We start from the raw sequence: 27,408 nt of genomic DNA on the forward strand, positions 1-27,408 counted from the left end.
CAAGGGTACATTGAGGGAAGCCGAGGGCCCTCTCCAAGGTGGCTGGGTCTTGTCCGATCAGTTGCAGGCCAGAATGAAACCAAAGGGTCGACCTGCTCATGAGTGGGAGGAAAGTCCTCCTGCCTGGCTGTCTTCAAGTTGGGATGTTGGTGTTTTTCTTTTTCTTTTTTTTTTTTTTTTTAATTTAAACGGAAACATCAGTTCTTCCTAAGAAAAAAAGAAAAAAAAGAAAAACACCAGTGTCCCAACTGGAAGGCAGGTCTAGAGCCTGCTGACTGTCGGACTGACGTGTGTCCTTGGCTCCTCCAGTTCTCGGCCTTCACAGGTGGTCTGGGGTACATGATCGACTCTCCGGTCTCCCTCTTGCTGACTCATCCTGCAGATTGTGGGGCTGGCCCGCCTCCAAATTATGTGAGCCAATTTTTTTTTCAAATAAATCCCTTTCTATAGGAACACATTCCATAGCTTCTGTTTCTCTGGAGAGCCCCGGATAATTCTGAGTTTAATGATTTGTGAACAGTGATGGCGTGTGATTTCCTAGATGAGATTACTAAAGACATTGCCGTCTCCAGCGTGGTCTCTCTCGTGGATCCCTGGCTCTTGGCGAGGCCGGCTGCTGCATTGTGGGGACACTCACGCCACCCTACACAGAGGCCCACAGGGCAGGGAGCTGAGGCCTCCTGCCAACAGTCAGGGTCCTCCGGCCAGCTAGAGAGTGCTGTCTTGGATGCAGATCACATAGTTCCAGTGAGGGCCCCAGATGCCTATGGCCTGGTGAACAACTCTTTCTTTTTCTTTCTCTTAATTGTTTTTACAAGATATATTTTATTTCCCATAAGCTTCACTCATTTCAAGTGCATAATTCTATGATTTCTGGTAAATTTATGGAGTTGTGCAACCATCACTAGGATCTAACTTTAGAATGCTTCTATCCCAAAAGGAAGCCCTCTACCCCTTGTAATAATCACCTCCCCCACAGCCTGGCAGCACCAGACAATTGTGACTTTCTGTCTCTAACAGATTGATTTTTCTGGAAATTTCATATGAATGGAAGAATATAGTATTTGTGTGCCTGATAAAGGAGGAAAACACAAAGGTTTTTTTCTTACTCATATGTATTTCTTGTTACTCAATATATATTTCTTATTTTCAATTGCAGTATCTCTGGCTGTTAGTTAAAATCCAGCTTACAGCTGTGGGTGGTGGTGAATACCTTAATCCCAGTGGCTCAGGAGGCTGAGGCAGGAGGACCGAGAATTCAAAGCCAGCCTCAGCAAAAATGAGGCACTAAGCAACTCCGTGAGACCCTGTCTCTAAATAAAATACAAAAAAAGGGCTGAGGATGTGGCTCTGTGGTTGAGTGCCCCTGAGTTCAATCCAGTACCCCCCTCCAAAAAAGAAATCCAGCTCTACCTTGACTGAAACACACAGTTGAGACCCTGACTCAAAGCCCCCAGGTAAGTGGCACCTGCCTACCTCACTCACCTCAGTGTGAGCGGATACTTGTTTGTTGTTGATTTTAGCATCAAGAGAGGACGACACACCAGGGCAGGTGAAGACGCAGGAGACGAGTTCCTCTGCTCCGACTCCACCCGTCTTTGGCTGAGCCATCCTGGCCAGTGGGCTGAGCCAGCTTCCTGCGAACAGGCCCTACTGGACCAGCAGGATGAAGGGCAGTGTCCATCCGTCGGTGACCTCATCTCCCTGAAAGTGACTGTTAACCTCAGATGTGCTCCAGCACAGATGCCCTTGGGCTCACTTTCCAGGAAGGACCAAGGACACGTCTCCTCTTAGGGTCTAGATGTGGAATGTCCCCCCAAAACTCATGTGTTGAAGACACGGTCCCCCATGCAGCCATGCCCAGGGGCGGAGCTTTTGGGAAGTGATTGAATCCTGAGGACTGTCACCTCCTCCGTGGATCGACCCACCTGATGGGTTAATAATTTGAGTGGGCCGCTGGGAGCCAGCGGAGACTGCAGGCAGGTGGGGTGTGGCTGGAGGAAGCAGGTCCTGGTGGCTGTACTCTTGGGGAGTATGTCTTGTTCCTGATCTGACCTCTCCCCCCAACCCAGCTCTGCTTCCCAGCTGCCATGAACTGAGAGCATTCCCCTGCCATGCCCTTCCACCATGATGCTTCTGCCTTAGAGCCAGCTGACCAAGAACTGAAGCTTCCGAACTCATCAACCCAGATCAATTTTTTCTCCTCTCAGTTGCTTTCCTCAGGTGTTTGTCATAGTGATGAAAACTGACTGACACAGTTTCCTGCAATCTTTCCCCATTTCTCATCTGAGTAATACCTATGATTGCAATGAATCCTATACAGTCCCACACTCGGACATTTCTGAAGCTTCCATTGATTTTTTGCCTGTTCCTAAATTTGTCATCTGTTTTTATAAAATATGTAATGCTATTGGGAGGCCAGCTAAGTCCCACAGACCTTGACTTTATATCACTCCTCCTCATTTATTGGTGGGGTATTGGACCAAGGATGAGAGCTGCTGGGATCTTGTCAGGGGTCTTAGAGATTCCAGAGCCCTTGGGAAACAGACATGTGGGATTCCTAGCACTATTATCCATGCTGTCCCCAGATGATCCAGGCGGTGGAGAGGAATGTTCCCTGTCCCTCTGCTGGCTGGTGATTCTCCAGCTGTGGCTAGTGGCCCACCCAGTGGGGACCAACAGCACTTCTCTTGTTCCCACCCCCAGAACACCTGATTCAGCACATCTTGGAGGTCACCTGCAATTAACACACATCTCAGATGGTTCTTACGCACCCCCTTTTGGCTGTAGCACGAGGACATGTGGAACATCTTTGCCCCACTGTGTGTCTTCTCGCCTGCACCCCCAGTCTGGGTGGGACCACAGAGGAATCCCACCACACATTGTGAATTGCTTTGGCATCTCTGACTCTGGCTATAAATAATCCAGTCCCACCCATAAAACTGGAAGCTAACGGAATATACTCCTTCTGCTATAGACAGAAACAGAGAGAGGCACCCCAGAGATACACAGTATCACTCAAAGAGGTAGCGAGACAGAGCCAGAGTAGCCTCTCCTCTCTTGGAAGTGAAGGATGTTCTCAGAGGGTTTGAGCCACTGCGATTTGAAACGGGACTCGTATGCCACCTCTGCAAAGCTAACAAGAGCACTTGACGTTCCAGGAGCCTTCTAGAAGTCTGGTTGATCTTGTTGGTCATGTAACTGTACCAGGAATTTAAATTATTGGTACAATTCCTTGATATCCTGGTGAGGTGAAACAGATAAGGAACCTACAAAATGATGTGTTTTATAACTGTTGGTTGTTTTCTTTTGGGTGGGGAGGGGATACCAGGGAGTGAACCCAAGGGTATTTAGCCACTGAGTCACATCCCCAGCTCCTTTCATATTTTATTTGAGACAGGGTCTCACTAGGTTGCTTATAGCCTCACTAAGTTGCTGAGGCTGGCATCGAATGTGTGATCCTCCGGTCTCAGCCTCCTGAGTTCCTGGGATTACAGGTGTACACCATGGCTTGGGGCTGTTTTATGATATTTTAAAAAGTGACTGTGAGCAAACCTGGAAACTTTGGCCATGGGTTGCCATAAAATAATAATGCCCTAGGCCCAGAAAGCATAGCACTGTTTTTCCTCATTAAAAGAGAAAACAATAACAGAGAGCCAGCCACCTCCGGGATCTGGATGTGCACGTGTCTAGCAGTCTACAGTGCTCTGGGAGTGACAGAAGAGGTTTGGCTAAGAAGGTTTGGGGCAAACTGTGCATATTTCAAACTCCAAAGATTCCCCTCAAAGGGTGGAACTTATTGGAAATAAAAGGGAAGTTAATTCTTTGCCAGGGATCTCCGTGCTATGATTAGGCTCGAGAAATGAAGGCCTAGAACCTGCAGATGCAGATGTGGGCTCCACACAGGCTTGTCGTCAGACTTTCATTCCATCTTCCAGGTCAGTTTAGAGGTTTAGCATGGAAATAGTGTTAGATTCATTCTTTTCCTGGGGGATAGGGCCCACTTCCATGCCCTATGCTATGGCTTGAATATGCACCACCCAACCCCACCCTAGGCACAAAGCTTAATGTGTTGGAAATTTAACCCCCAATGCCACAGGGTGGGCCATGCGTGGAGCTAACGCGAAGTCAGTGGCCACAGGGCAGAGTGAATGACTGATGCTGATACCATGGGAGTGGGTTTCATAGAAAAGAGTGAGTCCCCCTGTTATGGTTTGGATATGAGGTGTCCCCCTAAAGATCACATGTGAGACAGTGAAAGACGTTTCAGGAGAAATGATTGGGTTGTGAGAGTCTTGACCCAATCAGCTAATTCATCCCCGATGGGATTAACTGGGCGGTGACTAGAGGCAGGTGGGGTGTGGCTGGAGGAAGTGGTTAATCGGGGACGTGGCTCTGGGGGATATGTTTTGTGTCTGGAGCTGGAATCTCTCTCTGCTTTCTGATCACCAATGTGAACTGCTTTCCTCGAGCCCTGAGGAATGGAGCTGGCCTTTTCTGGGCTAGAGCTCTCTGCTGAGCAGTGGCTGGTCTTCCTTTCAGAAGCTGCCATTCCGTAGTTTCTGTTGAACACTAGACCCCAGAATCCTCTGTTTGGGGAACAAAAGGTGGGCATGCAGCCCTGCCCTTGGGAGAGTCTAGAGAGCTACAGCAGGAGGTAGGGGGTCCTGGAGTTTTGAGGGAAGCCAAGAGCAGGAGCTAACAGGAGATAGGACAGAGGTGGCCTGAGAGTCCTGCAGGATGGCTCGGAATCCCTGAGCCCTAGGAAGGCTGTGCCCTGGGGGTTGATTGCATGCAGGTGGGAGAGCTGGGTTTCTCTTAGGAAAGTACCTGTTTAAGAGGTGAATCCCATGGCCGTGAAGGCCTGGCACAGAAGGGGACACCTGTGCTTTTCCCTGAGTGGCCACATATTTTCATGGTTCCAGAAGTCAAGGTTGAAACCAGATTATGAAAAAATAAGTTCTTGAATGCTATTAATTTCAGACTTCCTTTTCAAGGCAGGTAAAAAAATAACCTCTGCAGAGTGCAGCAGGCTTGGTGTGGGCAGAGAGAACAGCGCAGGGCTGTCAGTTCAATCAGGCCGCAGGCACTGCAGAGAAAATAAACACTTTAGAAAGCACTTGACCTTTTAAATGCCGAGCTCTAAAATTAGAGATTGAGCATAGTGATCCTTTGCAGGGCAGAGAGAGCTGGGCTGCTATCAGATCCTTCCTGCCGAAGAGTTTGGCTCCCCCACCTGACATTATAGCTCCGCGCTGTTACCTGGGTGACTGAGAACCACCTATCGCCTGGGTGGTTGGGAATCATCTCTTAACCTGGCTAACAGAGAACCACCTGCACTCAGGTTAGCTGAGAGCCACCTGTTACCTGAGTGATCTGAGAACTGCCCTTCACTTGGGGACAGCTCTCTTGCTGGCCATAAAACCTGAGGGTGGATGAGGAACCTGTCTCTGAGCACAAAGTGTAGATTTCTTTTGACTCCATTGCTTTGATTCAATGCTATGGTAACCCCCTTCCCTTTGTACATTTTAGCAGGGAGCTTATTATCCACCTCGGAAAAGAATGGCTTGTCCAGCTGGGTCTCATCCAAACTCCAGCATTTTCTTTTAATGTTCTTCAAAGAATGGGTAGAACCTGCAGCGTTAGGGGCAGTTGGAATGTCCACCCTCCCCTGCACCTGCCTGGCCCGAGGGAGGGAAGAAGGAAGGCCTGCCAGAGCTTCTCACCCACGGACCAGACTCGTGTGCTTGTGGAGTCTTGTGCAGCCGGAGGGGTCACAGGGCCTTGGAGAAGAGATTTCTATGTCCAGCGATCATGCCTTTCAGACACAGTTTTAGCACATTTTAATAGGAAACTTCTGCCTGAAAGCATGCCAACTGAAAATCAGATTAAGTGGAGAGGATTAAAAATACCCCAGCTACACAGCAGAACTCAGCCGGGCTGGCCCTCGTGTCTTAAGGGAAAGTCTCCATTGCCGGGGGCTGGGTGGCCCCCCCAGTGAGCTCACAGCATCCTGGCTGATCCCAGGAGAAGGGATCCAAAAGTCATTTGCCCTCCAACTTGAGGGCATTGGAGCCACTGGGTTGAGAGTCCTGGGTGCTCAGCCAGGTGTGGTAAGAGGCCTGCGTGTGCCTTTTGGTCACTGGGGCTCTGCAGGGAAGAGCAGCTGATCACGTGCTGTGTGGGAACTGGGGCGGCTCCTGTCTCCCTCCAAACGTCTTCTTCCCTCCTCTGCCTGCTGGCCTCGCTCCTTTCTGATGTTGAAAGTTTGAACTTGAGACGGGGCCCCGTGGAGTGGACCTCGGAGTCTGCTTGTGCTTGGGGTTGTTTTTGCCAACTTTTTGTGCCCCTGTCCACCCAGGGATGGAACCCGCCGTCCTCCTCTTGTTTTCAGAGCTGATGACTCACTTCTGAACTCATGATCGACCCTGCTGGCTGGTGACTCACTCACCCCGTCAAGGAGGCATGGTCCCAAGTCCCTCTGCCTATTCCCGTCAGCGTAACGCGGTGCCCACACGGAGGTGAGAAAGAAAACCTGCCTCTCCTCCCTGAGTCCAGTGTCTCACAGAGCAAGCAGCCAGAGAAAGTAGAAATCCCCTTCTTAGAGAGTGACAGGACCCTTCCATTCTGTGTTACAGGGACAGCAAGTGAGGCAGGGGCCCTCTTGGCCCACCATGTCCTCTGGAAGGAGTGGGCAAGTCTGACTCAGGTATCAGGTGTCTGCAGCAGGCATCCATATTGAGAGGCAGCTCAGGTGCCCATGGCTTCAGGTGATCCCGAGGAAGCCAGCTGGGGCAGGTGACAGGTCTTGGATGTTGGCTGTGACTTTTTTAAATTTTTATTTATTTTATTTTATTTTTTTTAGCAAACCATAGGGTAGTGCCCCTGCTGGGGTCCCACCTCTCCTCTAGGAAGAGACTGTCACCTGCATTCCTGTATGGCCATGAGAGGGGCACGGCAGCCCAGTCAGCAGCATGTCCACGCCATGTTACTGCAGAGCCTGTAGACTAGCCCTCTTTGCAGCTAAGTCTTGACTGAGATTTGTAAAGCTAATGCAATACAATTCCTCATGTGAGTTTAGAAAACAAACCTGTTGAGAGGTCTGCCAGGTTACCCATTGGTGTTGACTCAGATAAAAAGTTTAACTGATTCTCTAAATCCCTCCAACAGATCTGCCAATTGTTCCACGCTTGTTTAAAGTTTGTTCTCAGTGCTGTGCCACACCCCCCTCTGGTGACCTGTTGGCTCGGTGGCAAACCTGTGGCTGCCTGGTCAGATGAGGTTTCTAATTCACAAAACACAGGTGGCGATTTCCACTTTCTACAGGTGAGGGCAGGGTCTCCTGGACCTCATGCTTTTCTCCAGTTCCCTCCCACAGAGTCCATCTCTCCACCTCCTTAGATTCTGGCAACACTGAGGAAGAAGTGAAAGGGTGGCAGCCCGGGACCTAGCCCCTGGCCTCCTCCTTCCTTCTCCTGCACAGGTGGTCATGTGAGAAGTATGACCACCTGAGACCACGGTGCTGGGAAGACTGAGTGAGGAGTCTGCAAGGGGCCCTGCCTGTCCACACAGCCTGCTAAAGCCTTGTAGTTCAGAATCCAGCTGCCCAGCTGAGAGGCCCTTTGTTTCCTGATCCACAAAATTACCAGCAGTATAAAATGATTATTTGAGGACACTAAGCTTGTTTCTATTGTTTTCATGTTGTTGCTGCTGTTATTTTTGGAGGAGGGGTGTGTATTGCGATTTAGCAATAGAAAACCAGAACACAGGATTACTGAAAAATCGAATTATGGTAGATTATAAATTATAGTGAAATTCAAGTTTTGTTGGTTTCTTCTATGTGGCAACTTGATCAGCCATGGAATGCCCAGATAAGTGCTCAAACACCATTCTGAGTGTTTCTGTGAAGATATATGCCAGTAATATTTTATTTGGTAGACTGAGTAAGGCAAGATCACCCTTTACTAATGTGGGTGGGTCTTATCCAATTAGTTAAAGGTCAGACTAGAACAGAAGGCCTGACCCAGGCCCAAGTAAAATAAAAAAATAAATGAAATACTCTTTTTGCCTGACCACTTCTTTATGCTGGGGCTTGGGTGCTTTTACCTGCCTTCAGAATGGATGGAAAGGCAAGCTCTTTCTGGTTCTCGGTTCTGCCAGACTTCAGGTTATAACTCACACCAGTGGCACCTCTGGGTCCCGCCTGCCAGCTTCTTGGAATGGATTCCCTCTCCGCTCTTAGATCTGCATCTTGCTGGTCCGTCCAGCAGATCTTGGGACTTGTGGAGCTCTGGTGGTAAGGCAATGCCATCGAAAGACCAAAGGCAAGTTCCCCGGGGCTTCTGGGCAGCTAGATTCCTTCCCCTGGAAGGGGCAGAGGAGAGAGCTGGTGCAGGGTGAGGGGTTTTCTCAAGACGACCTGAGAGAGTGACTGATGGTGCACTCACCCCACAGATGTCCTGCCTGCCACACAGGGCAAAATGCAGGTTGCAATATCCCTGGAGGACCCTTGTCAACACAAGGACAAGAGCCCATGGAAGGGCCAGCCTCCTCCAGGATATCTGGGAGGCTTTTCCAGCCATGACTTTGACCATGAATTTTCATGGGCTCCATACCCTCCCTGGTCCCAGGAAAACCAGCTGCTGGCTCCAGAGGCTGGGGTTTCATTCTTCCATCTGGACCTCACGTCCCTCTGCTTTCCCGTGGGCATCCTGGGGGCTTCCTGTGCACAGTCACTAGTCCTGGAGTGTAGAGAGTCAGACGTGACTGCCAGCCAAAGCTGGAGGGCTGTGGGCTTTGTGTAGGGAGGACACAGCAGGCGATCGCTGAGTAACCGAGTGAACAACATAACAAGTCAAGTCTCTGTATCTGTATGTCACCCCATCCCTGCCCCCGACTTCCAGAATTCCCTGCTCATATCCAGTCCATGCATGTCGATCTCAGCGACTCCTGGAATCATCTGTCTCCTGTCCTCAGAACTTGCCCCCTCTTGGGTCTTGTCCTCTGTGGTCTTTTGGCTGTCATGGGCTTTTCTTCCTAAAGAGGTTTGCAGAGCAGAGTCCCATCAGGAGAGCAGGACTACAGTGTAGAAGGAGTCGCTCCAGGGACCTGGTCTGGCGGGATGGTGGGAGGAACTGGGAGGAAGTGGGTGGGGAATTGGGAGACTGAAGAGCTGTTGACTGCTGTAGGGGCAGGTCAGCACAGGGCACTGGGAAGCTCGGTGGAGCGCCCAGGTGGGAAAGTGTGGAAGATTACCATTTCTGGGGTGAAGTCCAGCCAAAGGTCCCCAGTGCGTCCATCAGGGGCAGCAGCAGGAGTCATGGCAGAGGTGGACAGATTCACAGAGTTAAAAATGTAGACGTGACCTCCTCTCCTGGCTACCCATGAGAATGCAGACAGGCCAAGTGGTCAAGGTGGAAGAGTTTAACTGGAGCCTCTGCTGGGCCTGTGGCCTCTGGAGGTCAGCAAGAAGAGGTGGATGCAGAGGGAGGGAGAACAGTTCTGTGTTTGCTTGTATCCACAGAGAATCATGACGACTCTCTGCTTTGCACATCCCAGGCAGAATCCCTCTTTTGGCCAGCTGTCTACATGGAAGGGGCGCATGAAAGACAATTTTAGCTAACTCATGTTGAATCCAGATAAATTGCATAAAACTAACTTCCACAGTTGGATCTTGAATTTCTTTGTAGCTCTTTAGTATCTCACCCAGAGTAGGCATGAACTAGATAGCTTTGGGATGATAGAGAGGAAATAGGCTAAGGTGGCCAATGAGATGCTTTTTCAGGCCAGGCTGGACCCACAGGTTGATGGCTGTAGCTGTGAATGTCTCATCTTTTCCAAAGCCAGGGTAAAAAGTCATCAAAAGCTGCTCCGTGTTCATTTCTAAGATCCATTTTCCAAGAATGATATAGAAATGGAATCAGAAAGTATGTCATATTTTGGGATTGATTTTTCTCACTTAGAAAAATATCCTTGAGATTCCTATGAGTTATTTTATGTTCAGTGGTTCATTTCTTGTGATTGTTGAGTAGCATTTCATGAAAGGGCATGCCACAGTTTGCTTTCCCATGCACCCACTGAAGGACATCTGAGCTGTCTCTAGTTTCTTACTATCACAGACAAAGCCTCTGGGAAACCCAGGGGTCAGTGAAGCTGGGGTTTCTCCCCTTCTGCTGGCAGGTGGGGTCTGCACAAGCTGCAGCCTCTGCAGCCAAGGAGTGGTCAGCCATCAGTGGTGGATGGAGCATCCCGTCTCGTGAATCTGAATAAAGAAATCCAGAGACCAGGCTGAGTGGTATCAGAATATAAGAATGGGTTTTTATTCAAGTGTGCACAGAAGCAGAACTCCCACAGGATGAAAGGGGACAGACAAGGGTTGCCCTTAGAGGTGCCAGTCCAGGAGTCTCTGTAGCACTTGGGTCAAGGTGATGGGTCCAGACTTAGGCTGATTAGGGTTTGAAAAAAAATACCCATGTTATTGGTCCAGAATTATGCTAATTAGGGTTTGTAAAGTACCAACACTATTGATCAGCCCGAGTCCCATTCAGGTTTGCTTTCCTTCCATTTTCTCCCTGCTTCTTGGGAACCAGGAGGGTGAGGTCATGAATCGTGCAGGCGTGGAGGGGTTCCTGGGGTCTGGAGCTGCAGTGCAGTGTGGAGCAGGTGTGTGCATAGGCCTGGCCAACCTGTGGCGGGATGATAGGTCCACGTGCTTTGGCTCACCTGCCAGGCCCACACAGGCTTGGTGGGATCTGTGAGACCCTGGCCCATGCTCCCGGCTCCACAGCTCTGCTCTGCTGCTGCTTCTTGGTAGGGATCAATGCACAGGCGGCAGGGCTTGGGGGCCAGGGATCCCTGCCATGGGGTTTTGAATGAAAGTGAGTGTTTGGTTCTCTAGGATGAACACACAAGAGCACCATGGCTGGATTCAATTTGGGAGTCACACATTTAGTCTGATGAGAAAGGGCTCAACCGCTGCCCCATTTTATATTCCAAGCAATATTTTTGTTTTTATGAAGTTAACTGGGGGAGGAGAGTGGTATACGTGGTTATAAAAGGGCAGTACCAGACACCCCTGGGGTGATAAACCTTAGAATCTTGGCAAGGGTGGATAAACCCATGTGCACATGTGAGAAGATTGTGTAGACAATCACACACACACACACACACACACACACACACAGTACACACAAAACCAGGGAAATCTGAGTACAATTCATAGATTGTATCAATGCCAGTGTCCACACTGGGAAATCAAATTCGGCCAAGGTGCTACCATTTATATTAGGGAGCTTTTTGTTGCTGTCACAAAATACCTGAGAGAAGCAACTTCAAGGAGGAAAGTTTATTTTGGCTCACAGTTTCAGAGGTCTCGGTCCACAGTCAGCGGACCCCATTGTTTCTGGGCCTGAGGTGAGGCAGAAACATCAGGGTGGAAGGCAGCGTCAGAGCAGAGCTGCTTGCCTCACGGCTGCCAAGAAAAAGGAAGAAAGGAAAGAGAGAGAAAAGGAGAAAGGAAGGAAGGAGGGGAGAGGCGGGGACAAGATATTCCCTTCCAGGGTGCAGCTCCAGGGACCCACTTCCTTCAACTCAGCCCCACCTCCTATAGTTTCAGCCACCTCTCAATAAAGGCATCAGATTATTACTGCTTCAGTGGATTAATCCACTGGTGGTGTTCGAGCCCTGAGGATCCAGTTACTTCCTAAGAGCCCCACCTCTGAACATCAGTGCACTGAGGACCACACTTTGGGGGACACTCCAGACCCGAGCCATAACCCCCCTGGAGGATCTGGGATAAAGTAGCTGCATTTGAATCTGTCATCAGCTACCCATTAAAAATAATAATAATAGAAATTAAGTAAAACATATGATATTTATTTTTAAAAGCCTATGGAAAACGTTGTAGACTATTAAGGTTTGGGACAATGTTTTTGCCAATGCTTCCCGCTTTTCTGATTTGGGGGACCAAGTTATGGAGATTCCCAGATGTCTCCTGAAGGTCACTCTTTTGTCTATGTGACTACCAGAAGGGGCCTGTTCCATGTAGACCCTTCCTTTACTCCACTCTGGCCCCGGGTTAGGGAACAGAATGGCGGGTTGGGTGGGGTTACACTTCAGACCAGAGGAACAGAGCCAACTGAGAAGGAGAAGCTTGAGGGTGTCAACACTGGGGAGACCAGGCCTGGTCACCTCCCGATTCAGGACTTTAAGATGGAACCCTTGGCTCACCATTGCTTGAAAGCCAAGCATGAAAACAGCACCTGGTAGTAGCAATGAGCTCTCTGCGGGCTGATGAGCAGGCTTGCCACTGCCCTGCCTTGGCACAGAAAACTGAGGTCAGATGACAGTGATGTGAGAGAAGAGAAAACAAATGGTCAAGGAACACGAGGAACATTGCGTCAGGAGTTGGGGGTCGATGGCTGAACATGGTGGGAATCTGTGTCCTTTGGTCTGTTCCTCTCTGACACTTGGGAAATTGAGTTCTAGCAAAGTGCTCATTCAATAGCTCCTGTGGCTGGCCAGGTCATGGGGTGGCACATTTTTCTCCAGGGAAGGGTTGGCCTCCATGAGAGCCTATCTTATGAGCAAGAGCTTTGCAGCACTAGAATGTGATCTGTCCCGTTAGGTTGTCATAAGAACCTATAAATAACTCCAGCAACGAGATCCTGTGACAGCCTTTCACTGTCATTATTTAAAAACAAATATTGGTTATTTATAGCCAGGTCATAGAAATGGCCATTGATTCCCAGTTATTTCCCTCAATCTCACTTGGGAAATGTAGTCTCTACAATATTCAAAATGCAGAGAGAGGTCCTGCCTGGAAGCCTCCCTTTGATGGAACTTGGTCTCCTTGGGGACAGGAATTTTCCTCACACCATTTCTGCTCTGGTTATATTGCTGACTATTGTGCCTTCTCTCTCTACCTTGATGCTCTTATGTATACAGTCATACCTCCTCACCTGTAGGGGTTGGTTCCAGGACCCCCTTCTGCAGATACAAACTCTGTGGATGCTCAGGTCTCTTCCCTAAAATGGCACAGTATTTGCTCATAACCTCTGCACATCTTCCAATAGATGTTAGATCTAACATCTCTAGGTTATTGATGATACCTAATTCAATGTAAATATCATCTTATAGTCATCACACTCTATTGTTTAGAGAATAATAACAAGAAACAGAAGTCCGTACATGTTCGGTACAGATACAGCCATCGAAGGCCTAACTATATTTTCAATCTTTGGATGGTTGACTCTGGCAGCCTGGGCATGTGGGGCACTGACTTCACGGTGTTTACTCTTCCAACAAGTCTGACTTTGCAGGAACTGAGATTTCACCCTGCTTCCAAGCTAAGACATTAATGTGCAAGAGTCTCCTAGGTGCTGGCAGAAGATACGGAACTCTTAGTTCAGAAACAAAAGAAAGTTTGTTACTGGTAGGAGTAGCAGTAACCAGAGGATCCCACAGGACAGAGATCCCCAGTTCCCTCTGGACAATGTGAGGAGGGTCAAGAGACTCCCGGACATGCAGCGGGGTGCATTCTGAGCGTAGGGAATGCATACTTTTGGTACGAAGCCTGTCTTTTCTTCTGCAGGAAGGCATTAGCTTTGTGACTCAGAACAGTAGGCATATCTTTATTTCATCTTCCAAGCATTCTTGCAAAGATATCCTCCTCGAACAAAGGCTCAGGCGGTCCCTTCCTCCTCATGCCTCTGGAGCTGTGAATCATCCGTGGAGAATCATCTCCCAAAGGATCAGAAGGGAAATTCTTATTGAATTAAAATGATCTCTTTTTATGAATTAATTCCTTCCCCCAGTTTTTCAAGTGACAACCTGTTCCCACCTCTAGGGCTGTCAGCACACTATCGCACATGTGACTCTGTGTGGCAGTCACAGAGGCTTGTGAGTCTGCTGCCCTTCACGGCTGTGGCATCAGCCATACAGCACACAGCTAGATGACAGCCGTCAGCTGCAGAGCCCTAGGGATCTCTGCAGCAGTTGGGCGGAGGCCACACTCCTCTCAGGTAGATCTTAACCAATCCGTGAAGACGGGCCACTGAGTCTGGTCAAGTCTGCCCAGGACGGGCTTTCTCTGCAGTGTCTCTGCTCTGGGCTTCTGTGGACTGTCGTGGACTGTCCCTGTGCTGCCGCGTGCGTCCTTGGTTAAACTGCCCACGGTTTCTGGCTCCTTGTCCAGGGCAGAGCTCAAGGTTGTTTCCCTGCTTGGTCCCCTGTGGCCTTCCCCCGTCACTGCAGTTTGTGAATCTCTGCATCCCCTAGTGGATGGTAACCTTTACTACACCAGAACCATATTGTCCTCAGGGTCCAGAACAATGCACACAGTAAGTGCTAAATACAATGTACCAAATGAATTACAAAGATCATTAATTGCTCTAATTATTAGTGGCTTTATGCTGTGCCCCCAAAATAATTCCAACTTCTTACACACCCCAATTCCCTTTGCTTCGTACTTCCTCTCTTAAATATCCTCAGGAAACTGTCTTAAACTATCTTAGAGATGGTCAGAATCTTTAGCCCTCACCGTGAATATATCCATTGTTCTTGCTGCAACTGAAGAGAACACTGGTAACTTCCCAGATGGTGACAATCAGGAGCTGTGGGTGTCACAGAAAAGCCTTTATAGGCTCCAAATAAGGTTTATCAGTCCCTGTGTGGGAGACGCGGGTGCTGAGATGTGGACTTCTACTGTGGTCATCTCTGGAAAAACCCACAAAGATGAGTGAGTCCCTCCTTAGCCTTAGGGACTTCCCCAGAAAAGAAACAGTTGCAACTCTTAATTGGTGGCTGAGAAACAAGAAAGGGCTTTGATCCATTTGACTGGCCACGTCTAAAAAAAAAAAACAAAAACCAAAAAAACAATAAAACAACTCACCTCCACTCCCTAGCCTTTTCCTGGAACAGGCCCTGATAATTGAGAAAGTATCCTATTTCTCTACAAGACAACACCCTCCCTTAGCACAGGATGTTCCTGGACAGACAAGGTCAGGCTTATTTTGCAAACCTCGGGGGATGGCAAGTTCAAGTTGTCGGTGATATTTTATGGCCTGCCTAGTTATCCACACCTTAAGACTGATCTTAAGTTTAGCAAGCCAGAGAATCCTTCTTGACATCTGCCTGCATGTTGAAAGAGGCACCACTCCCCTCTTTGTGTCCCTTAACTACCATCAACAAGCTCTTGAGTATTGTCAGTAAAAACAAAGGGAAATAAAGGAATCCACTGGCAAGGTGCTCCCTGCAATGATGTCACCAGTCCTGGGTAGGCTTGCTTAATAAAATCGTTCCCACAGCCACTCAGGACTCAGTCCCCCTTGCTGCTCCTGTGGTTTTGGGAAGACAGTCCTTACTTATCTTTTCCATCTTATATGTAATAGCATCTCTCAGCTCATATTCCCTGTTCCCTCTTTCAAGCTCCCGGAGGCCTTCCGGTCATCAATCTTGTGTTGCCTCATTTCCATGGTCACCACCAACTCTGCCAGGTCTGTGCCCTGCATTTATGTCCATTTTTTTCCTGCATTTATGATGTCCATTTTTTTTGAGCAAAAATGCGATCACACTGTATGAATCCTTACACAGTCTGCCTTTCTCCCTCAATATTTTATTGTGAAAACTCATCCATTGCTGTTGAAGATCTTCAATATATCAGTTCTATTTGTTGTAAAATATTTATTCTATTTATTATAGTATTCTATCTCGGGCCATAATTTCCTTGGCTATCTCCTATTTTTATTTTTATTTTTGACATTTAGGGTGCTGTTAAAATTATTATACTATTATAAGTACTGCTACCCTGAATCTCATTTGATATAAATCTTCATAGAGCATTACTATCATCCAGGCTCAAGTTGATAAACATCCTTTGTTGTATATGTAAATGAACAAGAAATAAGAAATAAACTTCTGTTGTGTTCAGCCACTGAGGATTTGGGGGTTGTTTGTTATCTGCTATATTTCACAATCACTTTTGGGGTGGGGGGTACTGGGTATTGCACTAAGAGGCAATGGACCACTGAGCCATCCCCAGCCCTATTTTGTATTTTATTTAGAGACAGGGTCTCACTGAGCTGCTTAGTACCTCGCTCTTGCTGAGGCTGGTTTTGAACTCAAGATCCTCCTGCCTCAGCCTCTCGGGCCTCTGGGATTACAGGTGAGCCACTGCTGCCCAGCTATATTTCACAGTCACTTAAGGATGAGCTCAAGAGGTCCCAGCACTGCAGTCACAGGCCACAGTTTGCACTCCAGAGTTCCATCAACAGAGTCCGCCCTGTCCTTCTGTGCTGGTGCCAGGTGAGATTCATTTCTACTCACAGCCCATTGGCTGAGCCAGCCACGTGGCTCCGCCCACCTGCGGAGGCTGTGCCTTGTTTTTTTGCTCACCCAAGGAACGCCAAGGAAAAGGATGCCCCTGGTCCAAGCTGGTTTCACCACCCCTGTAGGAGGGTGTGGATTTTACTCAGGCTGGGCTTTTGAGTTTGGCTAAGTCCCTTTTCTAAGTTTATAACAGTTTTCTGCCTCCCTGCAAAGCCTCAAATGCCACCACTTTCTCCCCAGGACTGATCTAAGAGATGACAAATGCCAACTCCTTGATATTTTGTTTGAATTAATTTTTACCTCGTTTGAAATCTTGTGTCCTGTTCATTTGCATTTTCACAAGCAGTCAATAGATTTAACAATAACTAAATCACTTGAAAATTCTCTACCATCTCCTGCAGGGTTCACCTGTAGAGTTTCAATGCTCCCCCGTAATCCTCACAGAGGCCTGGCACTGCTGTGGGAGGCAGTCCTCGTCTGGAGCGCAGAGAGCTTCGCAGATCCTCCTCCTTCTTAGAGCTCATGATGGGTCTCAGTTCCTCTCCAGAGAAAGGCTGTGAAAAACAAACCTCCAACCGAAAACCCACTCCCTGCTGCTGGGGTTCTAGAAGAAGAATGGAAAGTCTAGGAATGTCCAGAGCACTTCTGCAGACCATCTGGGTTGGATGGTAAGGGAAGAGTGTTTAGAGGAGGAATTTTGTTAATACCCCATGGGTGCTCAATGGAAATTTTTGTTTTAGAAGACAGTCTCAAAGAAGCATATCATGCGGACATGTTAGCTTTTTCTAACACTTACTGGGTTCAGCAGACACACTCAAGAACTTCAGAAAACTTGGGGTGGGAGACAGAAAGTGAAAGAAAGAACATACACACTATTTTCAAGCACACATGAAATATGGGTAGCAAAAAACCCTGTCCCAGCCGGGCATGGTAGCACACACCTGTAATCCCAGTGGCTCGGGAAGCTGAGACAGGAGGATCGCCAGTTCAAAGCCAGCCTCAGCAAAAGTGAGGCACTAAGCAACTCAATGGGACTCTCTCTCTAAATAAAGTACAAGATAGGGCTAGGGATGTGGCTCAGTGGTTGAGTGCCCCTGAGTTCAATCCCTGGTACCCCAAAACAACAACAACAACAACAAAATCCTGTCCCAACCACAAGTTAGTAATTACACAGATGATTTTCTGATTGTAATCTATCTATGGATTCAACCAATTAAGGATGGAAAAACATTTGAAAAACCATTTTTTCTGTACTGAGCATGTGCAGACATTTTACTCATTGTTATTCCCCAAACAATACAGTATAACAATTGTTTACATAGCACTTACATTGTGTTAGGTATTATGAGTAATCTAGATGATTTAAAGTATATGGGAGGGTTGCATAGGTTATATGCAAATACTAACACCCTTTTATATAAAAGGTTTGAACATCTTCGGATCTTGGTATCCTGGGGCAGGGACCCTAGAACCTATCACCCTAAGACACCAGGATAATGCATATTTATGTTTAGTATGGAGAGACGAAAAGCTACATATCAAAGCTTCTGGAATGCAGCTAAATCAGTATTTGGAGGGGAGTAAATATTTATATTAGAGGAGGAGAAATGTTTGAATTTAATGAGCAAATGACTTAAAAAGCACCCAGCTAAAACCCAAGCCTGTTTAAGGAAGGAGGCAGTCAGAATATGAGGGAACATGTTTGAAATAGAAAACAATAAACATAAAATGGAATCAACAAATCTAGCTGGTTCTATGAAATGACCAAGAAAACACACAAATTCAGATGAAAGAAAAAAATAACTGAGGGGACACAAGTAAGTCACATTGAGACTGAAATAAAGCCACATGACTTTGGGTAGACCAGAACTTAAAAATAGCTCACAGCAACAACAAAACCCATAAAACGGAGAAATGTCAACTGGCAAAACTTGAAAACAAACAGAATCTGAATAGGCCTCTAACCTTTAAAGAATGGAATCAGTCGTTTAAAAATCTTCTCTGCTTAGTACTACCCAAAATGCCAGAACCAGATGGCTTTACAAGAAGAGTTCTCCCAAAGATTCAAGGAACAGTTCTCCCCATCTTATACAGAATGTTCCAGAGATTAGAAGGGAGGACCTGCTCTATGACTCACTTTCCCAAGCCACTCAGTTTTTATACAAAGCAGACAAGGACAGCCCAAGAAGACCAAAGGTCACCTTATTTCCAAACAGACATGAACATTCTGGTGGGGATTAGCCGAGTCCAGCGATGCATAGAGGTAGGTGAATCATGACAAGTCTGGATTATTTGAGAAATGGAAGATGGGCCTTCCATTGAAAAATCTATTCATGTCATTCACCAGATGAGCAGTGAAGATTCTGTATTTATTCATAATACATGCTCATAGGAAATTGGAAATAGAAATCAGGCCTTTTAACTTGATAGAGAGCAACCATTAAAAAAAACCTTATGACAGCAGCAGAAATGGTAAAACATTAGAATCAGTCTCCATGTTTGTTAACTTTTTTTTTTGCAGGGAGTGGTATAGTGGGAATTAAACTCAGGGGCACTTGACCACTGACCACACCCCCAGCCCTATGATTTTTGTATTTTATTTAGAGACAGGGTCTCACTGAGTTGCTTCGCTTAGTTGCTTTTGCTGAGGCTGGCTTTGAAATTGCAATCGTCCTGCCTCAGCCTCCCTAGCCTCTGAGATTACAGGCATGTGCCACCCCATCCAGGAACTTTTAACTGATACATAAAAATTATATGTGTGTATATATATATATATATATATATTTATGGGGTACCATGTGACATTTTGATTCATGTAGACATTGTGGAAGGCTTCTATCAGGTTAAACATATCTATCTGTGCAAACATTTGTCTTTGATTTCTTGTTCACTTTTTATTTATGAGCATAATTTGTTAGGATAGAAATATTTAAAATCCTTTATTGTGGCTTTCTGAAATATACAGTGCATGGTTGTCTTCTATAGCCATCCTACTGTGTGATAGCAGCCCAGAACTCTTATTCAGATCTAACTGTAACTCAGTACCTCTCTCCTTTCCTCTTCCTCTTATTTAAAGAGAGTAAGTCTCTTTAAAGTTGAGAAAGGCAGAGAATGTCTGCTATTGCTCTTTTCTCTCAATTTTTTACTTGAGCCACTATCATAAGATAAAGGAAGTAAGAAGTGCAAGAATTTCCAAAGGGGAAGCAAAACTGAAATTATCTGAAAATGATAAGATTGTTTATCTAGAAAATTCAAGGGAATCCACACACAGAGAGTCAGAATCGATGGGCGTTCAGCCACATGGCTGAGTACATGCTAAGTACATGGAAACCATTGTCACCCATCGCAACAGGCAGTATAAGATGGAATTTGAGAAATATGTAATTTGTAAGGGTAACAAAAGGATATAGTAACTGTGAATAAATCTGATAACAGATGTCAGAGGTCTTCATGGAGGAAACTTCAAAATGTAATTGGTGCCCATAAAAGGTTTGAATAGATGGGGCCATGGAGGATGTTTATGGAAGAAAAAACTCGACGGCATAAAGTAGTTCATTCTCTCAGATTATTCCAAGAATTCATTAAAATTTCAAATAGTATCCAACAATTAATTTGGGGGAATTTAACAAGCTGATTGAGAAAATCTCACAAGGAAGAAGAAATGGCAGGATCGATCTAGGTGGGTAGATTGGCTTGCCAAGTGTTTCGACTTTTTATAAAGCTATAATAACAAACAGGAATAGAAGACAGAACTTAGACCCAGCCCTGTGCATACGTGCAGAACTGACATATGACAGAGGTGGCCGTACACATCAGTGAGAGCACCACAAGTTCAGGCCGTTCTGCTGAGGGAAGGGTGGGGACAGATGACGTAGAATCTCAGTGTCCCATCCCAGCCAGGCACAACTCCAGGTAGATCAAGATCGAAATGTGAAGAGCAAAACTAAAATAATAAAAATTAAAAATAAATTGTGACCTAGGTAGAAGATAGGTGTGATTTTTTTTTTTTTAAATTGGCAAGAATTTCTCAAAACAGTAAAGACTAAAACATAAGGAAAAAAAGACTTGATTCATTTAGTTATATTAAGTTAAAAACAAGCATAAAAGACAATATTAAAAAGTAAAACAGGTAAGTCAGATTCTGGGAGATATTATTTGCAAACACATAACCGACCGAGGATTAGGACCTAGAGCATAGAAAAAATTCCTTCAGCTTTTAAGGAAAGGAGAATAACCTAATAGAATAAGACAAAAGAATGAATGGCCATGCATTTCCTACCAGACGCATCGTCAGAGACCAGCAAACACGAAAATATGCTCAGTGTCACTAGTAATCAGGGAGGTGGACGTTGAAATCACAAGCATACTGGAGCAAAGTCAAAGCTGGCAGTATCTTGTGTGGGTGGGGGTGTGGGGAGTTGGGAACCCTCTGACCTGGATGGCAGGGAGTGAATTATACCTCGGAAAGGCAATCTGGCCATGTCTGGTTTCAGTCTTGTCTTCCCCAGGACCTGGCAGCTCCCTGCAAGACAGTGCTCTAGAGAAACTGGTAGAAATGTCAAGGGCCAAGCACCGGAATGTTCTTAGCCAGGCAGGACCTAGTAACAGAAACACAATTTCAGTGTATGTCTGTGTAGAAGGGGTCCATACCGGGTGAAGTCCATATCATAGGGGCTATTTCCTATTCAGCATAATGAATGGAGTAGAGATGTGGATGATTAATATTGATGTTGAGATTCGATAACCCTCAAAAGGCCTAAAGTGGACTAAAATAGTATAAAGAAAGATATTCACAGTATGGTAGCATGAATCGGTTGATAAGGCAATACTGTATGTTGTTTTGGATATGTAATGAAATGGAATGGAAATATGGAAATGCCTGTGGGATTTATGAACTCCCTCATTAGGATGGTGGTTATTCTGGGGAGTGCGGAGTGGAGTAGGATTGAAGAGGACTACACAGGGGTCTTCAACTCCAATGTAAAACTTTATTTCTGATGTAATAAAAGATCTGCCTGAAGCAAATATAAAATCTTGAGATATTACAAAGTTAGATTATCTGTGAGTTTTGTTATTCTTACCCCTTCCTTTTATTGTTAATTATAGGCATGGTGTATTTTTTTTGGTGTGTGTGTGGGGTACCTGGGATGAACTGAGGGTCACTCAACCAATGAGCCACATCCCCAGCCCTATTTTGTGTTTGATTTAGAGACAGGGTCTCACTGAGTTGCTTAGTGCCTCGCCATTGCTGAGGCTGGCCTGGAACTCACCGTCCTCCGGTCTCAGTCTCCCCAGTAGCTGGGATTATAGGCGTGGGCCAACACACCCCGTACTAGGTGTGGTGTTTTGTCTTGGCTATTGTGAAGGAGTTCCTTGTGGATTTTGGATATTAGCCCTTTATCAGACACATGCTTTGTAAATAGTCTTCTCCCATATTGCCCCTTCACCCTGTGGCTTGTTCCCTTTGCTGTGCCAAGTGTCCCGTAGTAGTCTCTGCTTTAGTCAGCTTTTCATCATTTTGACCAAAAGACCCAACAAGAACCATCTTAGAGGAGGACGTGCTTATTAGGGCTCATGATGCCAGAGGTCTTAGTATGCATATGGTTGACTCATTTGCTGTGGACATGAGGTGGGGCAGAGCATGATGGCGGGAGAGCATGGTGGAAGAAAGCAGCTCAGGACGCGGCTCTAGGAAACAGAGAAAGAACTCTGCTCACAGGGATAAAATACATACCCCAAGGCATGCCCCCAGTGAGTTACTTCCTCTAGTCCACCCTACCTGCCTACAGTCACCAGCCAGCTAAGCCATTCAAGTGGATTAATGCACGGCTCAGGTTAAGGCTTTAGAAATCCAATAACATCACCTCTAACATTCTCGCATTTTCACACACTTGAGCTTTTGGGGAACACCTCATGGCTCCCCCATAGTGGTGCTCCTTGTTTATTTTTGGGTGTGTGCATTTCGTATCGTGTCCAAGTAATCATTCCAAGATCCATGTCCTCAAGTTTTTCTCTTACATTTTCTTCAAGGATTTTTATAGTTTCAAGTATCATGCTTAAATCTGTGTAATGGATTTTTAGTTGATTTTTATATGATGTAAGATAAAGGTCCAATTTCATTCATTTGCATATATATTAGCATATATATACATATTCATTTGCATGTATATCCAGTTTTCCCCACACCATTTGTTAAAGGGACCATTCCTTTCTCATTGAGCATTCTTGGTACCCTTACCAAAAGTCAATTGACTGTATTTGTGTGAACTTATTTGTGGGTTCCCTATTCTGTTCCACTGGTCTGTATGTCTGTTTTGAATGTAAATATCTTACTATTTTAATACTACAGCTTTGATATATGTTTTGGCATCGGAAGTATGAGGCTGTGGTTTTGTTCTTTTTCAAGATTGCTTTGGTCTTTCATGGTCTTTGTTTCCCATAGGAATTATTATTATTTATTTATTATTATTATTATTATTTTACTTTTGTAAGAAAAAGTCATTGAGATTTTGATAGAGATGGACTCTGTAGATGACTTTGGGGGATATCATGGACATTTTGACAATATTAAATCTTCTTATCCATGAACACAGGATGTCTTTTCATTTATTTGTATCTTCTTTAATTTTTTCCACAGTGTTTTATAGTTTTCAGTGTGCAAGTCTTTCCCTTCCTGATTAAATTTATTCCTGAGTATTTTATTCTTTTTGATGATATTGTAAGTGGGATTTTTTTTTCAGCCAGTTTCCTTTTTAGATAGTTCATTGATAGTGCAGAGAAATGCAACTGATTTGTGTATATTGATTTTGTATCCTCCACATTTATGGAATTCATTTATTAGTTCTAACCACTGTGTGTATGTGACTCTGTGTGTGTGTGTGGGGGTAGTCTTTAAGGTTTTCTACATAAGAGATCATGTCATCTGAAAAAAGAGATAATTTTCTTTCTTTCCCTAATTTGCATTCCACTTATTTTTTTTTCTTGCCTAATGGCTGTGGCTGGGACTCTAACTACTAGGTTGAAGAGAAGTGGTGAAAGTGGGCATCCTCATCTGACTTCTGATCTTGGAGGAAAAGCTTCCAATTTTTCACCCTTGAGTATGATGCTAGTTGTGGGTTTTACATGTGTGTCCTTTATTATGTTACGGTGAAGTCCTTCTAGAATTAGTTCGCTGAGAGAATTGATCACAAAGAGTGCTGAACATTTTCAAATAGATTTTGTACATCTGATGAGATGATCATATGGTGTTTACTTTGTTCTGTTAGTGTGGTGTATTGCATTTACTGATCTGCCCATGTTGATTCATCATTGAACTCCAGGGATAAATTCTAATTGATCATGAAGAATGATCCTTCTAATGTGATGTTTAATTCAGTTTATTGGATTTATTTTTAAGTTAACATTTAATCAATAAATAAATGGTACATATTTATGTAGGTATATGATATTTTACATAGGTCCAATTGTGTAATGTTCAAAATAAGATGGGATCTGCTAGTATTCTATTATGGATTTTTGCATCTACCTCACCAGGGATAAACCTAAAATTACAGTGCTTTTCTTTTCTTGCAGTGTCTTATTCTGACTTAGATATTGGGGGGTAGTGCTGGCCTCAAAATGAGTTTGGAATATTTGAATATTTGGGGATGAGTACTTATTCTTACTCATCTTAAAGATGAGTGCTGCTTCTTCTTTAAATATTTGATAGAATTTACTAATGAAGTCATCTGGGCCAGTTCTGGGCTTTACTTTTTGAGAGGTGTTTGATTACTGATTTAGTCTCCTTATTTGGTTTCCTTATAGTTCTCTTTCTTAATTACTCATTCTTGGGGGTTATGTTTCTAGGAATTAATCTATTTATTCTGTTATTCACTTTGTTGACATATTCATAATAATCTGTTAAGATGCGTTTTATTTCTGTGACATCAGTTGTAATGTAGCATTTTTTTCTGACTATATTTATTTGAATTTTCTCTCTTCTTCTTAGGATAGCTAAAGGTCTGTTAATTTTGTTTACTTTTTTAATAAACAACTTAGTTTCATTGACTTTTTTCTATTTTTAGTTTTATTTATTTCTACTTTAATTTTTGTGATGTCCTTCTTTCTGCTTGGTTTGGATGGGCTTAGTTCTTCTTCTTTATCTAGTCCCCTGGGAACTAAAGTTAAGTTGTTGATTTAAGATCTTCCTTCCTCTTTAACTTAGGCATTTATTGCTATGAGCTTCCCTTTTGGAACCATTTTTTGCTACATCCCAGAAGATTTCTTACGCTGTATTTTCATTTTCATTTGTCTTGCAATACTTTCTAATTTTGCCCTTAGATTTTTCCTCTTTGGCCCAATAGTTATTGAAGAATGTGTTGTTTAATTAACACCTACTTGTGAATTTCTCTGTTTTCCTTCTCTACTGGTTTTTGTGTTTCTGTTTATTATGATCTGAAAAGATACTTGGTATAAGTTTTCTTAAATCTTGGGGGGCTGGTTTTGGTCACTTAACACATGATCTGTCTTGGAAAATGTTCCTTTTACACTTAAGAAGAATGTGTACTCTGCTGTTGCTGGGTGGAAAGTCCTGAACATGCCTATTTGGTCCATTTGGCTGAAGTCTGCTGTTTCCTTATTGACTTTCTGCATGGATATTCTATCTGTTTTTGAAAGAGGGGTATTGAAGACTCCTACTAATATTGCGTTGCTGCCTGTTTCTTCAGATTGATTAATGTTTGCTTCAAGTATTTAAAGTGCTCTGATGGTGTGTATGTATGTATTTATTATATTTTCCTGTTGGATTGACCCTTTTATGGTGTAATGATTTTATTTGCCTCTTTGACAGTTTTTGACGTAAAGTCTATCTTGTCTGACAAAAGTACAGCCATTCTATTCTCTTTTGGTTTCATTTGCACGGAATAGCTTTTTCCATCCCTTCATGTTCAGTCTGCATGGGTCCCCAAGTCTGAAGTTAGTTTCTTTTAGACAGCGCAGAGTTGGATCTTATGTTTTGTTTTTAATACACTCATCTTTTCTATGTCATTTGACTTGGCAGTTGAATTAATTTTACATAAATTATTGATAGACAAGGATTTATTGCTACCATTTTGTTGTTTTCTCTCTCTCCTCTTCCCTTGCTGTCTTTATTTGTGATAATTTTTTTATGGTGATGTGTTTTGCTTCTTTTCTCTTTTGAGTATCTACCATAGGTGTCTTCTTTGTGGTTACCATGAAGCTCATCTTATCAGTATAGGAGTCTATGTTAAGCTATTAACAACTTAACTTCAACCACATACCAAAAGCAACGTATTCTTTTCTACCTTCCAATTATACTATTGTCATTAAAACTCATGCCTTTCATATTGTCTATCCAGTAAGTTTTGTAGCTATAGCTAGTCTTACTACTTTTGTCTTTTAATTTTTATACTAGAGTTAAAAGTGATTGACACATCCTCTTACAGTCTTACATAATGCTGCACTTGTTACCTACTTACTTTCACCAGTGACTTTACTCTTTTCTTCTGTTGCTATTTAGCATCCTTTAGTTTCAACCTGAAGAATTCCCTTTAGTGTCAGAGCTTCAGCTTAATAGTTCTGAGGCTTGAAGAGGTTGAATAAATGGCTTACACATGAGTCCAGGAAGGGGTGTCAGGGTAATGACTTAGATGTTCATGAACCTGGAGCCCTGATACCTAGGAAAGAGTAAGAAGCCATGAGCAGCTATCCATTACTAACATGAAGCTTAAGAACTCAGAAGAAATCTTTGATATTTGCACTCGCATCGGAAACTCCTTTGGATAACCTTTTACCCAGTAAAGACCAGGAGTACGATGGGGGCGACTCACAGTTGCCTCTTCTATTGACGTGGGAAAAAAGACACACAACAGAACCCAACTTGTGCTGCAAGGCAGACCTCAGGCCCTGAGAGAAATCTGCCATCATCCTCCGCTTTTCTGATGACTCAAGTGTAGAAACGCACAAGATTTTGGAATCTGTGGGTTTGATTTGTGACGACTTGCTGATGTTCTTTGGCAACGTGTCCACTCATTCCACACAGTTAGACAGTTAGAAGTGACGGATCACGCATGAGGGATTTTTGTGAAGTTTTTAGATAGCCTGCACTAGAATTTAAATATGGCACTGGGCTTAAAAAAAAAAAAGAAAGAAAAAGAAAAAGAAACCTGCAAATCATTCCCTTCCTTTGATGAATTAGATTTGAACTTTAAAATAAAGGAAACCAATTTGGTTTCTTTCTTCTTAAACCTCTCTTATCCGTATGAGATCTTCATGGTGTAGAAAGTGAAAACCCAGTCTGAAGGGGGAGCCCGGGGTACAGTGGTTTGAAGCCAAACGCTGGGCCATGCCGTGTGGGCTTCAAGGTCTACCACCCACGTGCTGAGTGACCCTGGGCACTGTGCTGTCAGTTTTCCATTACTGTGAAAAATACCCGAGAGAAGTCAATTGAAAAGGAGAAAGTTCTATTTTGGCTCACCGTTTGGGGGGTTTCACCCCATGACAGACAGTACTATTGCTTTGAGCTTGTGGCACCACATCGTGGAGGAGGCGTATGGTGCAGGAGGCCCATTTATCTCATTACTAAGTGCAAGAGAGGAAGAAGAGGAGACCAGGGTCCCACAGTCCCCTTCAAGGGCAGGCCCTGCCCCCAAGACCCAAAACCTCCCACTAGGCTCTGCCCCTTAGAGGTTCCACCATCTCCCAGTAGTGCCATTCGGGGGACCAAGTCTCTAACACATGGGTCTTTGGGGACCCAGACCATAGCAGCCATGTTACTTAACTTGTGTCTCAGGGGTCTCATCTGTCCTAGAAGATAAAAACCCTCTTAGGGTAATTGTAATAAGAAGATGAGAAAAACATGTAAAGTGTTCAGAACAGTTTTAAAATATAATATCATTATACATATAGCCATTATAATTTTATTCCCAGCTAGAGGACCCTGGTTGATTTAAACTCCAACTTTATTATTGTTCACACTGTGGTAGGTCAGATACTTAATAATATTCTATAACCTGTGATAATACCTGGATGAGTACTTAATAAGGATGCGCCAAAAAGAGTTCCTTGAGAATGGAGACGCTTGGG

This window comes from Spermophilus citellus (genome assembly GCF_964194105.1).
Source record: "Spermophilus citellus genome assembly, chromosome: 12".
In the NCBI taxonomy this organism is placed as follows: domain Eukaryota; kingdom Metazoa; phylum Chordata; class Mammalia; order Rodentia; family Sciuridae; genus Spermophilus; species Spermophilus citellus.